The sequence below is a fragment of the Neofelis nebulosa genome, chromosome 1, assembly GCF_028018385.1.
Source record: "Neofelis nebulosa isolate mNeoNeb1 chromosome 1, mNeoNeb1.pri, whole genome shotgun sequence".
Taxonomy (NCBI): domain Eukaryota; kingdom Metazoa; phylum Chordata; class Mammalia; order Carnivora; family Felidae; genus Neofelis; species Neofelis nebulosa.
Window position 1 is genome coordinate 42053069 of NC_080782.1, and position 14091 is coordinate 42067159.

The 14091-nt window shown below is 45.9% G+C and overlaps 2 long non-coding RNA genes across 2 annotated transcripts in view; one reads left to right on the forward strand and one right to left on the reverse strand.

Annotated features, from left to right (window-relative positions):
- Positions 1-471: 471 nt before the first annotated feature.
- LOC131506094 (uncharacterized) lies at positions 472-2662 on the forward strand. The gene is made up of 2 exons (XR_009258730.1): positions 472-582; positions 2426-2662. It is a non-coding gene; the product is annotated as an uncharacterized LOC131506094 (long non-coding RNA).
- Positions 581-14091, reverse strand: part of LOC131506089 (uncharacterized) — a 58517-nt gene continuing 45006 nt past the window's right edge. Inside the window, exon 3 of the long non-coding RNA XR_009258728.1 lies at positions 581-886. This is a non-coding gene — a long non-coding RNA (uncharacterized LOC131506089). The remainder of the gene's footprint in view (positions 887-14091) is intronic.

A 14091-nucleotide genomic window follows, 5' to 3' on the forward strand; every position in this document is an offset into this window, starting at 1 on the left:
CAGTGAAGGAAGTGTTGCTTGAGGTCCAGAGGTCCAGGATGACGTCACTGGGAAGACAATAGGAGACGAAGACTTGGAGGAGGGGACGGAGGGAGCCATGGGAGGTCTGGGGCTAAGAGCATCCCAGGTAAAGGGAAGAGCAAGTGCAAAGTTCCTGAAACAGGAATGAGCTTGGCATCTTTGAGGAAAGTTCAGTGGGGCTGTGAAGACATAAGAAGGGGCTGGGGCTTAGGTTGAAGAAGCAGAAGGGGCAGATCTTTGAGCTCTGAAGGGTCTGCATTTTCTTCCGCATGTTTTGGGAAGCCACTGGAGGGTTCTGAGCGAAGGAATCACATGTATGATCTATGCTTTTAAAAGACCACTCTGTGACTGATTATGACACAGAACAGTCCCTGAGACACCAGGTGGTTTTGAAAACAACTGGGGTTTTGTGGCTTGTGATGATGGTTCATCTGAGATGATTTTCTTAAGGAGCGAGGAGTGAACATGGATCCCCGTGTAGACCAGACAGTTTGGCTTACAGCAAGGAAGAAGCCGTTCTTGGGGGTGGTAAATACGTACGTGACGGTGACGCAGAAGTCAGTAAGTTGTGTGAGTTAGCATTTCCGGAAGTACCTCGTGTTAACACTATTTCAAGGTGTGGGGATAAACTTTATACCAGAAAGAGTTGACTCCGCCCGGGAAATACTCTGTCCAGAAAAGGTAACCAGACCTCTTTCCTGGAGGCCTCCTCAGAAACTCCAGGGTGTTCTTTTACGCCCGGACTCTCCCAGACCAGGCTGAAGCTGCCAGCACTCGCCAAGCTTATTTGACCGCAGGATCCTTCACATCAAACGCACGCTGGGAAACCCCCGTGTAACGATTTCAGCTTAAAACCAGCTAAGACCTATTTGGAGATGAAAACAGGGGTATAATAAGTAACAGACCTTGAAGCCAGGGATCGGGCATTTGGGGTTAATATGAGGCTAATGTAAACTTAGCAGAGTTTGATGAAGTTTATAACAAATAATAACTTGACAAGGTCATTTCTGCCGTTCCGTTTAGAACTGTAGACGTGCACGCGTTCCAGGGAGTTTGCCAGATGACCCACTGGTGGTGGGAAGAATGGATGATGATGTTGGTTGTATTTGTATTGCTCCAAAAACCCACAAGGAAATTCTTATTCTGATCTTTGATACATTGAACGTGGCACATGTCATATGATTTATACGTATACACATTGGGCTTGTATGTTCAAAAATGTTACGGAGAGGGATCATGAAAAGCTTGGAGTGAGGTGACCCAGAGGAGGAAGTGCCTGGTGTTTGCACCGAGCTCTGGTTGTGGAAGTGAGGGGGAAAGAACAAAATGGAGAACTCGACCACAGTGGGATTTGTGGGGAGAGGGGACGGGCAGCATCAGAAGAACAACGACAAAATGGGCGTGGAGTGGAACGGTGACCCCAAGGCTAGGAGCTCTGAAGATGGTTGAAGTTTGTGCTGGGGAAATTGAGAAGGACTAGAACAAGGGGCCAAGCGACCATTATGTGTCCGTACTGGAGCACTTAGAGGACTTAGCCCACTGTCTGGGATATAGTAAGTGTTCAGTAAATGCTGGCAGGATCAATGAAGGAGTGAATGACTGAATCAGTGAATGAGGATATGCAGAGGGCTGGGAAAAAGACTATCGAGTAGGAAAATCAAGGCAAAATGAAAATAATCTTCCAGAGCAAGATTCCTTAAGTGTCATTTCCTAAAAATAAAATTAAAAACTATATATCATAACCTCCTGTGATATTTGGGGTTTTTTTGTTTTTAATGTGAGACCAATACTATTTTCAAAAAAGGCAATTTCTTAATGTATCTATACTTCTTTTTATGATATCCGTTTAAAATGTTATGTCCTCTAATGTTCATTGCAGAAAAAACAGAAAGTGCAAGTAAGCAAAAGAAAAGGAAAAAGAAAGAAAGCGTATTATACCACCACCCAGAGATAAGCCAGGCATATTTTTACAAAAATGGGCTTGTAGCATATATACTATTTTGTAATTTTCATTTAACGATATGTTCTAAGTGTCTGTGCATGTCAACAAATACGCTTCCGTGAAATCATTGTTTACATCTGCATAATATTCCATTATATGGAGACATTACAATATACCCGACCAATCGTCTATGATTGCACCATTAAGCTGGTTGCTTTGTTTCTTTGTCTTCACTCTAAAGATGCGGAAATAAATCTACAGCAACTACGTCTTTGTCCATGTTCTTAATTACTTCCGGGGCCTAATACCGGGAGGTTGAATTACTGAGTCATTTTAAATGTCTTTGATATGCATTTTCAAATTGCCTTCCAGTAACTGCGAATGAGATTTTATTACTTATGTGAACTCTTGATTTTAGACTTCACGTTCACACATACTCACACCTTCCCTGTTTTTTTGCAGCAACCGTATGGGCAGATCACAGGTGAGAAAGAAGGCCGGAGCATCTGGAAGCCATTCTCAAGGTTACACAGCCCTCACACGGAGCTCCCGTGAGGGCTCTTTGCACGTCACTGGATTAAATGCCAACATGTCATTGAAAAATATCCGTACCTTGATCCGTAATTTTCTCTTCAACAGCAAAATACAGAAGCTCAAGTTTCTAATGAGGGTGTTTCAAAATTAAACAATAGTTTGACATTGGATTCTCTTTCCTTGTAGAAAAGACTTCCTGATATCTTGCCAAGTAGCTAACTTTGCTCTTGAGTAGGTCCCTTTGTTAAAAATGGTTGCTTATAACTGGCGCCTCACTGCCAGTAATGTTTATGGTATTTGAATGTTCTTGTTTGCCTTTAAGCGGTAAAAGGATCAGGGAAACAGAGCTCAAAGGAGGCTTGCAGATCATTTCAATTGTACTCTAACTAGTAGGGACTGTCTGTGTCTAATTGGGCAGGGACTTGCCCAAGGTCACACAGTCAGTGAGTAGCACAGATAGGATCAGAGGAGGAAGTCTCCTGACCTCCAGCCAGAGCTCTGGCTAGCATCACAGAGCCTTATGATTAGTTTTTACCTTAAAACCACGGAGTTTACCCACACAATTTTGCATTTGGAAGAACTGAGGTTCAGAAAAGGGAAGTAACTTATTTACTCAGTGCTGCCCAGGTAATTAACAGAAGAGCTCGGGTGAGGGGTTAGGTCCCCTGACTCCCAGTTGGGAGGCTGGTCCCAGACTCCACTCTACTCCACTAGAATCCATGCCCAAAAGCCAGGACCAGGGTGGGTTGAGTGAGACATTCACCTCAAGTGCAAATGCTAAGGAGGCACTAAGATAAATAATATTTTCATGCAATATTTGAAAATGAAAGTTAATACAAAATATCCATAATGAACAAAATATCCAAGCTCTAAATAAAGACAGGGTCTGATGCTACACTTACATGATTCACTTCACTCACTTCACCCTAGTCCTGGGCCCTGTTGGATCCTGTCTTTATCTAAAAATTTTATATGTTGTTCCTCATGGATAGATTTGCATGAATTTTTGTGCGTGAGGAAATTGCCTCACTCACCTCACCCCAGTCCTACAGCCCTCCAGGGAGACCTCCAGAGTTTGTGCCTGAGGAGACCTTATAGGTGAGCTCCAGAGAGAGAGATGGAACAGATTGCTCTCACAGGGACCTAAAGGCCTGTGACTAATGGGACCAATCACCTGGACAGAAGAGCCCTCCAGCCGGGTCTTGGGGCCATGAAGAAATGGCAACTAAAGAAATTGTTGATGAACCTAAAGTTGTTGATAGCTCAAGTTCTCCCAATACTAACTTGGAGCATTCAAAGATTGATCATTTAATATTCTGTATAAAATTTGGTACTTAGCTTCACAAAATCAGATGTTTAAGATGCGTGATGAACTGGTTTGTCAACTACTATGAAAGAAATCTGGACATTTTAATTGACCACAAGCTTAACATGACCCCATGATGGGAGGTGACTGCCAGAAACACAAATGGAATCTTGGGCTGTGTTCATGGGCTCATAGTATCTGGGATCCGTGAATCTAATTCCAAGGAAGTCAGAGCCAAGAGAACATATTCTGGCCTGTCTGTAGGGAAGGCTCGAGGTTACTATTTGAGGCGGGAAAGGTAATTGTTAGGGGTTGAATGGTGTCCACCCACAGAAGTCAAAATCCTAACCCCCAATACTTGTGAATTTGACACTATTTGGAAACAGGGTCTTTGTTAATGATCAGGTTAAAGTGAGGTTATTAGAGTAGGCCCTAATCCAATATGACTTGTGTCCTTGTAATAAGAGGAGCTTTGTACAGAGGAACAGACACACACACAGGAGAAAAGCTACCGGAAGATGAAAGCAGGGATCAGGGTGAAGTATCTACAAGCCAAGGAAGAACAAATGTTGCCAGAAAACCATCAGGAGCCAGGAGAAGGGCATGGAATAGATTCCCTCTCAGAGTCCTCAGAGGGAATTAATCCTGCCGACACTTTAATTTTGGACCTCTAGACTCCAGATCTGTGAGACAAAGAATTTTTGTTATTTTAAGCCACCCAGTTTATGGCAGCCCTAGGAAATTAATACAGTACTCAAGACAGCACTTGGCCGAGGAACACTTGTGTGCCTGAAAGAAGGAAAACCCAGCCATTCAGATTCCAAAAGAGAAAGCCACTCCTGTGCCTCTACCACAGGGCCTGGCACAGGGGAGACACGCAATGCCTATTCATTAATAAAGAAGTAAATTTCAAAGTGATCCACCATTGCTAGAGGGAAAAAAAGGGAGGTTGAGGCACCAAGTCATTTTCCTTCAACTTCTCACTCATACTAAACATGAACCATTGAAAACCCGTTTCTATTTTCAGGGGATGAATCATAGGATATCAGACAGATAGCATCATCGGGATTATGGAATTCAACCCTATACTCTAAACATGAGGAAAATAGGATTCAGTGAGTTAGGGGACTAGTTCTTGCCATGTGCTGTCTCCCTCTCATACAAGGGAACTCTTTTCCCTTTTTTCCCCCCATCAAACATTAACATATCCCCTAGTACTTTGCTGTTACCTACAGTCTAAATTTAAATGAGAAAGTATTTTTTTTTTTAATTTTTTTTTCAACGTTTTTAATTTATTTTTGGGACAGAGAGAGACAGAGCATGAACGGGGGAGGGGCAGAGAGAGAGGGAGACACAGAATCGGAAACAGGCTCCAGGCTCCGAGCCATCAGCCCAGAGCCTGACGCGGGGCTCGAACTCACGGACCGCGAGATCGTGACCTGGCTGAAGTCGGACGCTTAACCGACTGCGCCACCCAGGCGCCCCTAAATGAGAAAGTATTTAAGCCTACCACAACTCCAGAAAGATACGAGGCCCACTGGTGGTTCTCTTACATGAGTAGCCATATCTGGCACTTATGGAGAATTTATTTTGTGCCAGGGACCTCCAGACCCCTGAATTATCTCCTGTACATCTTATAGCAATCTACTAGGTAGGTTTTTATCCCTGACTCACAGGTAAATAAAACAGACTCAAAGGAGAAAAGAGTGATAGAGTTAAGCCTAGGTCAGATTGTTTTCTGAAGTCCATGTTCTTAACCCACTCTGCTGTGCTAAGACTGGACAAGCTTGAGAGGCTGCATGAATCAGTGGCCACATGAAGCAGTCTGGGCTGGAACCAGGGAATTTGGGCACCACCTGCACCTAGCCTCCAACCTGCTTGGAACCTCAAGCGAATTTCTTCACCCCCCCACTCAGGTCTTAGTTTCCTCATCTGCAGATTGAAGTGGTTAGCCTAGATCATGGGTGTTGAAGTCTTGCCATAATGGGCTATAGCTTTATTCATTCATTCCACAAATATTTATTAAGTGCCCATTATGTGCTTGGTACCATTCCTGACGCTGAGAATGTAACAATAACCAATATAAACAATGTCCCTGCATTCATGGAGCTTGTATTTTAGGGATGGGGGTAAGGGTGAGGAATAGAAAATAAACAGGTTAAAATTTCCAGAAAAAGATAAGCCCCCAAAAGAAAAGAAATTAAAAGTAAAAGAAAGAAGATAAAGTAGGCTATCTACTTTATCAGATAGAAAAGAAGAAAAGAAAAGAGAAAAGAAAAAAGAAAAGAAAGGAAGGAAAGGAGAGGGGAGGAGAGGAGAGGAGAGGAAAGGAAAGAAAAGAGAAAAGAAAAGAAAAAAGGAAAGCAAAGGAAAGGAAAAGAAAAGAAAAGAGGAAAGGAAAGGAAAGGGAAAAAAAGAAAAAAGAAGAGAAAAGAAAAGTAGGGTAAGAGGTTGAGAGTGACAGATGTAGAACCGTTGCTGTTGTATATGGGGGTAGTCAGGGAAGGCACCCCGAGAAAGGGGCCTCTGAGTAAAGAATGGAAACTTAAGAAGGAAGGCGTAAGAAACGAGCATACACAGGTCACTTGGAGCTAAAGGCGCTAATAATGCCTCAAGAGAGGCCACCACTGGGAAATAACAATTGAAAATGCCTCAGATTTAAATCAGATGTATACAGAAGCTTTGCTTAAGCCTCTCTTTGCTTTTGTCAGCAAATCTTCCATCGTAAATGCAATTTCATGATGGAATTTTAGAATAATTTAGTAGCCTCGAAATCAGATAATTTGCCTAGGTTTGATTGTAATTACTAATTGTTCTAAACTTAACTGGGTGGCCCCTGGCCAGAGCAGTTTGCAGGAAGCATTAGCAATTGGTAAGTAAATATCATCGCTGGTGTGTTGGCTGTTTAGGTGAAAAGAGGTCTTTACTGAAAGATCTCAGGTGACCTGGGGTCATTCAGATTGTATTTGACCCACACTGGCATGTTAAAAGCTTCTAGAAGAAGTGGTTTTTCAGCCCGTGGGTTCTACCTCTTCTATAGCTCTGGCCCCTGTTCAATTCTCTCCATATCCAACACTATTGCTCGGGTCCAGGACACGACCATCTGTTGTCTCTGTCTCCACTCTCATCGCCTCCCAATTCATTCTCCATCCCGTAGCCAGGATGACATTTGTGAGGTGGAAAGTGTATCATGTCACCGTTCTTCCTGAAAACTGGCCAGTGGGGGTGGTTATGCCACCATACGTGTTCGTTCAAAATCCATAGAACTGCATACCTAGACAGACTAAACTTCACTTCATGTAAACTATCCTTCCAGAGGCCCAACTTAAAAATTCTCCCCACAGTCATTGTTCCCAAGGTAAAAAGTGAGCACCTCATCTGGTAGTAGTATCATATACTGACTGGATACCCCTTCTCAGCCTAGATTCAATGCCCACCCTCAACACATTACTTATTGGCTGGGTAACCTGGACCGAGTCATCTTAAAATTCTTTGTATTCCTTCTCCTTATTTGTCAAAATGAAATAATAATATCACTTTCTTCTTAACGTTGTCATGAAAATGTAAATGAGTTCATTCCCGTACAGCACTTAAGTTCTTATAAAGCACGTCCTCTAAAGCAGATCGTGTTATGGAAGTGCTCACTGAATGGACAGTATTACTCACTAAGCCTTCTAACACCCTTCATGATCAGACCGTGTATTAGTTGGCTAGAGTTGCCGTAACAAAGCACTGCAAACTGGGTGGCTTAAGAAACAGAACTTCGCTGTCTCCCACTTCCGGAGGCTAGAATTTCAAGATCAAAGTGTTTGCACGGTCGGTTCCTCCTAGGGGCTGTGAGGGAGAATCTGTTCCTCTCCTATGGCTTCTGGTGGTTTGCCGGCAATTTGGGGCATTACTTGGCTTATAGACACATCATCTCAATCTCTGCCTTCCTCCTCACATGGCCGTTTCCCTGTGTGTATGTCTGTCTCCAAAGTTCTCCCTTTTAATAAGGACACCAGTCATATTGCAGGGGCCCACCTTACTCCACTTTGACCTCATCTTATTTAACTATTTGTATCTGTAATAATCTTATTTCCACATAAGGTCACATTCTGAGACACTGGGAGGTAGAACTTAAACATATAAATTTGCGACACAGCTCAACCTAGAACAAGCCCTGACATGTTTTCTTACCATCCCTGTCCATAATATCTCTCCCAGCAACCTCCACATCCACCAGTTTGTTTGACAAGGTCCTACATATCCCTCGGGTTTAAGTTAGATACTACTTATTTAAGAAGACCCTCCCTAACATTTTTCCAACCCACTCATTTAGTTTAGGGGCCTTGCTCATGCTCTTCCAGTGGCCCCGTGGTCACACGTCCACAACCCTTTCCACTTTGTACTTTACTTGCCTGCTTACTGACCCGACTCCCCAAAACACCTCAACTACCTCACAGACAAGGATTGCTTAATATTGAGTCTCAGAACCAGGATGGATCTAAAGTCAATATCTGTTGAATTAATGAAAGCTAGTCTCTCCTCCCTTATTCTGGGCATTCCCTATTTTATGTGTCTATGGATGGATAGAACAGAAAGCTGCAAAAATGAGAAAGCAAACATTTTTAAGCAACGTATCAGTTGGAGTTCAGTTTGAAGATCAGATGCCTTGCTAGGTATTTCAAATAGTAGGCGTTGAATGCAGGGAATTGATTGCACTTGTTGGATGGATATAAAAACAAAAAGCAAATGCTGAGAAATCCATGCATGCGTAATCGCAGGAAACAGTCACCACCCCCAGAACAGAGGGGACAGAAGGGAAATGGAAAGGTTACCGGAAAGCAGGAGGTGGAGGAATGGGCCCTGCACGGCCAACGCTGAGATGTCAGATAGACAGAGACCACGTGGCTGTGGCTCAGACCTCTGTACTGAGGACACTCACAGACGATACAGGGTGCGCTGAAAGTGGCAGCAGAAGAGCCGTGATGGCCTTCTGCTGTCAGAGGGAGATGTGAAGATACCCAGCAAGGTATTCCAGGCAATGCAGTCTGCAGACTCCCGGCCCCAGCATCACACAGCAGGGAAGGCAATAGGCACATAACCAGCACAAGCAAAGAACCTGATATAAAAGTGTATGGATATCACATAGTTAGGAAAGATTCCTGCACATGGGTCTCCAATCCCAGCTCTGCCACAGGTTGATTGTCTCCTCGGGGAAGTAGCTTCCCTCCTCTGAGCTTCCAGTTCCCTATCCGTGGCAGGGGGAAGGAACTAGATGGCCTCTAAGGGCCTCCGCAGGTATGAGCAAGGATTTGACAGAAGCGCCAGGGAATCGCTGGGGATTTCTGCAGGGTGTTATCACACAGAGGATCCTATCCCAGGCTTCAGCCATCAAATAAATATGACACTTCCTTTTTCCCATTCTCCAGCTACTGTTTACATGCTCCAGAGCAGGCAGCGGAAGGAAGCCTGGGCTGCCTTTCTCCAATATAGTGACTCTGTTAGATAAACTTTCAACATGGCGATTCCAAACTAGACGTTCAGGGGACTGTTTCACACTCGGTGAAATGAACAGGTAGGTGAAATGCAGAGGGTGGGGCAGGGAGGGAGGAGCAAGCCGGGAGGAGGCAAAGGGTGGGAAGAGTGCACGTTTTGTGTGCACACAGGCCCCAGGTCTACCGTGGGTGTCTGATTCACCCCGGCTGTATTGTCTCCAGTCCTCTTGTCCTGGACCTGCTCTTTGCCTCCCACGGCCCTGTTGAGAGTTCAGTCATGGCACAGGGGGATTTGGTTCAAGTCTTGACTCAGTCACATGCCAGCCCGGAGACCTAAAGCAAGGCCAAAATAATGAAAAGAATGGCCTCCTGTGAGCCTTAGTTTCCTCACCTGCAAGTCGGCCTGCACCTCAAGATCATAAAGATCAAATGAGCTAACATGTGCCGGTACTTTCTGGAGCTGGTGCCATTTGCCCAAATGTAGTCATTTTATGAACATGCATTAAACTTTAAAACGCCTTTATTAAAATGTGTTAAATATGTTTAAGAGGCTTGTGTTTATTTTTTTTAAGTTTATTTATTTTGAGAGAGAGAGAGAGAGAGCGGGAGAGAGAGAGAGAGAGAGAAAGCACAGAGTGGGGGAGGGGCAGAGAGAGAGGGAGAGAAAATCCCCGGAAACTATAGAATGAGAGACAAGTACTCCAGATATTATAGCCACCGCTAAAATCTGCAGGTACATCCCTTATGTCATTCTAGCCTTGGAAAAGGAAAGCACGTTTCATATAGAAAATTTGGGAAGGTACAAAGAGGAAAGTAAAAATTAACTATAATCTTACTCCTCCCACCCACACAAAATTAAAATGTCTCCATGAATCACATATGTTACTGGACTATGGGGGCCTGACTGGTGAAAATGTTCTTTATTCTTTTCCTCCTTTTCTACTTTTTTTTTTAATTTATTTATTTTTGAGACAGAGAGAGACAGAGCATGAACGGGGGAGGGTCAGAGAGAGAGAGAGGGAGACACAGAATCTGAAACAGGCTCCAGGATCTGAGCTGCCAGCACAGAGCCCGATGCGGGGCTTGAACTCACGAACCGCGAGATCATGACCTGAGCCGAAGTCGGCCGCTTAACTGACTGAGTCACCCAGGCACCCCACTATTTCTTTTTTTTTTTTAATTTTATTTGAGAGAGAAAGAGAGCATGATCCGGGGAGGGGCAAAGAGAGGGGGAGACAGAGGATTCAAAGCGGGTTCCTCGCTGACAGCAGCGAGCCCAGTGAGGGGATCGAACCCACGAACCATGAGATCATGACTTGAGCTGAAGTCAGACGCTCAGCCAACTGAGCCACCCAGGAGCCCTCCCTTCTTCCTCTCAACAGACTCAGAAATTGAGAATTCTCCTAAGCCAGATACGGATGGCCATGCAAGGGTCCGGGGGAAACCAGGAAGGTAGGATAACAGGTGGAACCGCTGGGAATAGCCACTGCACGGCGATGATGAGTAGCCATGGACCACTGGTGGGGAGGGTGGAGGTTGTCAGGGCAGGTAGAGACTGTGGCAAACTCATGACGATGTGCTCCGGGGGCTGCTTCCCTTCAAACCACTCTTCTGTGTCCCCAGTGTGGTTGAATCCCTGATATTTTTTCCCCCTTTAGTACCGTTACAGGTTTATTCTTTGTATTTGGTATATTGATCTGCCAGGAGTTTCTTTTTGCCTCTGATGTAATATAGGAATTTAATGTCTCCCCAAAATGTTAGCTATGTATCCCAACACCATCTATTCAATATTCTATCTTTCCTCCACTTACCTGGAATGTAAAATTGACTTTTGCGTGTTGAGGTTATGTCTGCCTACTTCTTTGTTTAATTTATAATTTATTTTGTTTATCTTTTGGTCTTGTTTTGTTTTTCAGAGAGAGGGAGAGAGTGCTTGAGTGGGGTGAGGGACAGAGAGAGAGAGAGACAGAGAGAGAGATCAAGCCCACTGGAAACGGGGCTCAATCCCACGAACTGTGAGATCATGACTGGAACTGAAATCAAAAGTCAGACGCTTAACCGACTGAGCCACCCAGGCGCCCCTACTTTCCTTCTTTTTTTTTTTTCTTGAAGTATCGTCAACACACAAGGATCATTGGTATTTTTAAAAAATATTTTTAATGTTTATTTATTTTTGAAAGAGACAGAGAGAGGCAGAGCATGAGCAGGGGAGGGGCAGAGAGAGGGAAACACAGAATCCGAAGCAGGCTCTAGGCTCCAAGCTGTCAGCACAGAGCGTGATGCGGGGCTCGAACCCACGAGCTGTGAGATCATGACCTGAGCCGAAGTCAGATGCTTCACCAGCTGAGCCACCCACGCACACCCATGGCTCACTGATATTTTTAAGAGAGGTTGAGCATCTGGTATTTTATATGAAAGTCCCAAATCTTTAAACGTGAGTGCCTAATTAATTTCTGAACTCTCTCAGCCAAGCCGAAGACATCTCTAGGCTCGATGTGGCCACCAATTTGCAACCTCTGCTGAAGACAAAGAGGGTAGGTAGCGTCCACTGAAAATCTAGGCAGAGAAGTAACCGGAGCAGATTTCGTAGTGCAGAAAATTCCCGAGGCAGCTGGTATACGGGAGGGCAGACGTGGTGGAAAGACAGTATTCCAGGTGAGGGCTGACTGGTGCCCTACCTGATGCAGTGGACAGGGCAGCTGCAAGGAGGGGGCGTGTGGTGTTGCAAGAATCGACTCAGGGAGGGGCACGCCCAAGAGGGGTGTCAACGTCGCGGTGTTGCCTGGAACCCCTGAGTACCCTCTATTCAAGTCTGAGGAAGGAAGTGCCCTGTTTGGAAACAGACAACCACGGAGGAGGAACTGCTGAGTATTAGAGATGCCGCCTCCCAAAATAGCAGAAAGACTAAACAAGCCCCGGTGACAGGGCTTGAGGACAGAGCCCTGCAAGCAGAAGGGCAGGACCTGTGGGCCGAACAGCCTGGACCAGAAGCCGAGGAAAGGGAAGAGGAACAGAGTTTGAAACCTACACCACAAAGGGGCTGGGGAGGCTTAATGTGAGGAAGAAGAGGCACCAGGGACCCAGGAGCGGGCTTGCTAGCTTTCTGGAACCCAATATTCACTGAGCTGGCAGGGTACCCGCTGGGGCTGGGCTGGGGGGAGAGAGTGATGCGCAAAAGCAAATACAATCGGGGTTGTCCCTGCCCCGAGGGAGTCTTCTGGGAAAGATGGTGATTGAATAATCTCACAAACACATGCAAAGGTGCAAGACCGAGATAAGTGTTGGAAAGAGCAGGGCGCCACGTTCTGAGGGCATGTCCCAGAGGGTGGGGACCCACACTTCCAGAGGAGATGATGACTCAGCCGAGGGATGAGGAAACACGAATGATGTAAACTGGGGAAGGAAAGGCTTAGGCATCGGGGACAGCACGTGCAAAACACCTGACTCACAGGAAGGTCTGCGAAGGCTGGTGTGGCTGGAGTGGGGCGTGGGGGGCTGTCTTCGAAGGCCGAGAGGCTGTCCGACGAAGGGGGAGTGCAGTTGGTTCTCTGTGGTCTGCCAGCGCATCACTTAGGGGTGCTATGACGGGCTGATGGAGGTGCTGGAAATTTGTGGTTTGCATCACTTCATTAAAATAAACAGCGGAGGCCCTGGGTGGCTTAGTTAGTTGAGCATCCGACTCTTGATTTTGGCTCAGGTTGTGATCCCGGGGTCATGGGACTGAGCACCACATTGGGCTCTGTGCTGACAGTACGGAGCCTGCTTAGGATGCTCTCTCTCTCTCTCTCTCTCTCTCTGTCCCTCTCTCCCCCATCAGCCACTCTCCCTCTGTCTCTCTCTCTCAAAATAAATAAATAAACATTTTTAAAAAAATAAATTAGGGGCACCTGGGTGGCTCAGTTGGTTGAGCGTCCAACTTCGGCTCAGGTCACGATCTCGCCGTCCGTGAGTTCGAGCCCCGCGTCAGGCTCTGGGCTGATGGCTCAGAGCCTGGTGCCTGCTTCCGATTCTGTGTCTCCCTCTCTCTTTGCCCCTCCCCCGTTCATGCTCTGTCTCTCTCTGTCTCAAAAATAAATAAATGTTAAAAATAAAATTTAAAAAAAAATAAATTAAAACCTACCGTTTGTTCCAGTTTCATATGTCCCCCGCTCTGTTCTAAATGAATCCACTGACAGCCTCAGAAGGCACGTGGTTCCCTTACCACTGCTGTGTAACAAACACCCTCAAAACGTAGTGGCTTAAACAACATCGTTTTGCTATCAGCTCTTTTGACTGTGGGAGGGGCTCAGCTGGGCGGGTTTTGCTAGGAGCTTCTTCTGCATCTACAGTCACATGGTGGCCGAGGAGGCCGGGGTCCTCTGAAGTCTGGGGCTGTGCTGGAAGGGCTGGATGGGCTGGAAGAGCCTGGGGGGCATCTCTGTTCCTGAGGCTTCTCCACTTCCTGGCGAGCCTGGGCTGCCCAACCGCAGGGAGGTCTTTGAGTAGCGTGTTTGGTGGGGTTCTTCCTCCAGAGCAAGCAGTTCGGGAGAGACAGGCAGAATGCACCAGTCCTCACAAAGACTCGCTCTGGAACTGCTACGGCATCCCTTCTGTTGTATTCACTGGTCACAGTGGTCACAGATTCAACAGGGTGAACGGTAAACCCCACCTGTTGCCGGGACAATGGCACGTACGTAGGGCAGGAACCAATGGCCGGGGTGGAGATAAGCCATCATCGTCATTACAATCACTGTCGGCATTTTACAGATGATGAGATCCAGGCGAAGAGAAAAGCTTGCCCAGTATCCCAAAACCACCCCCAGCAAATG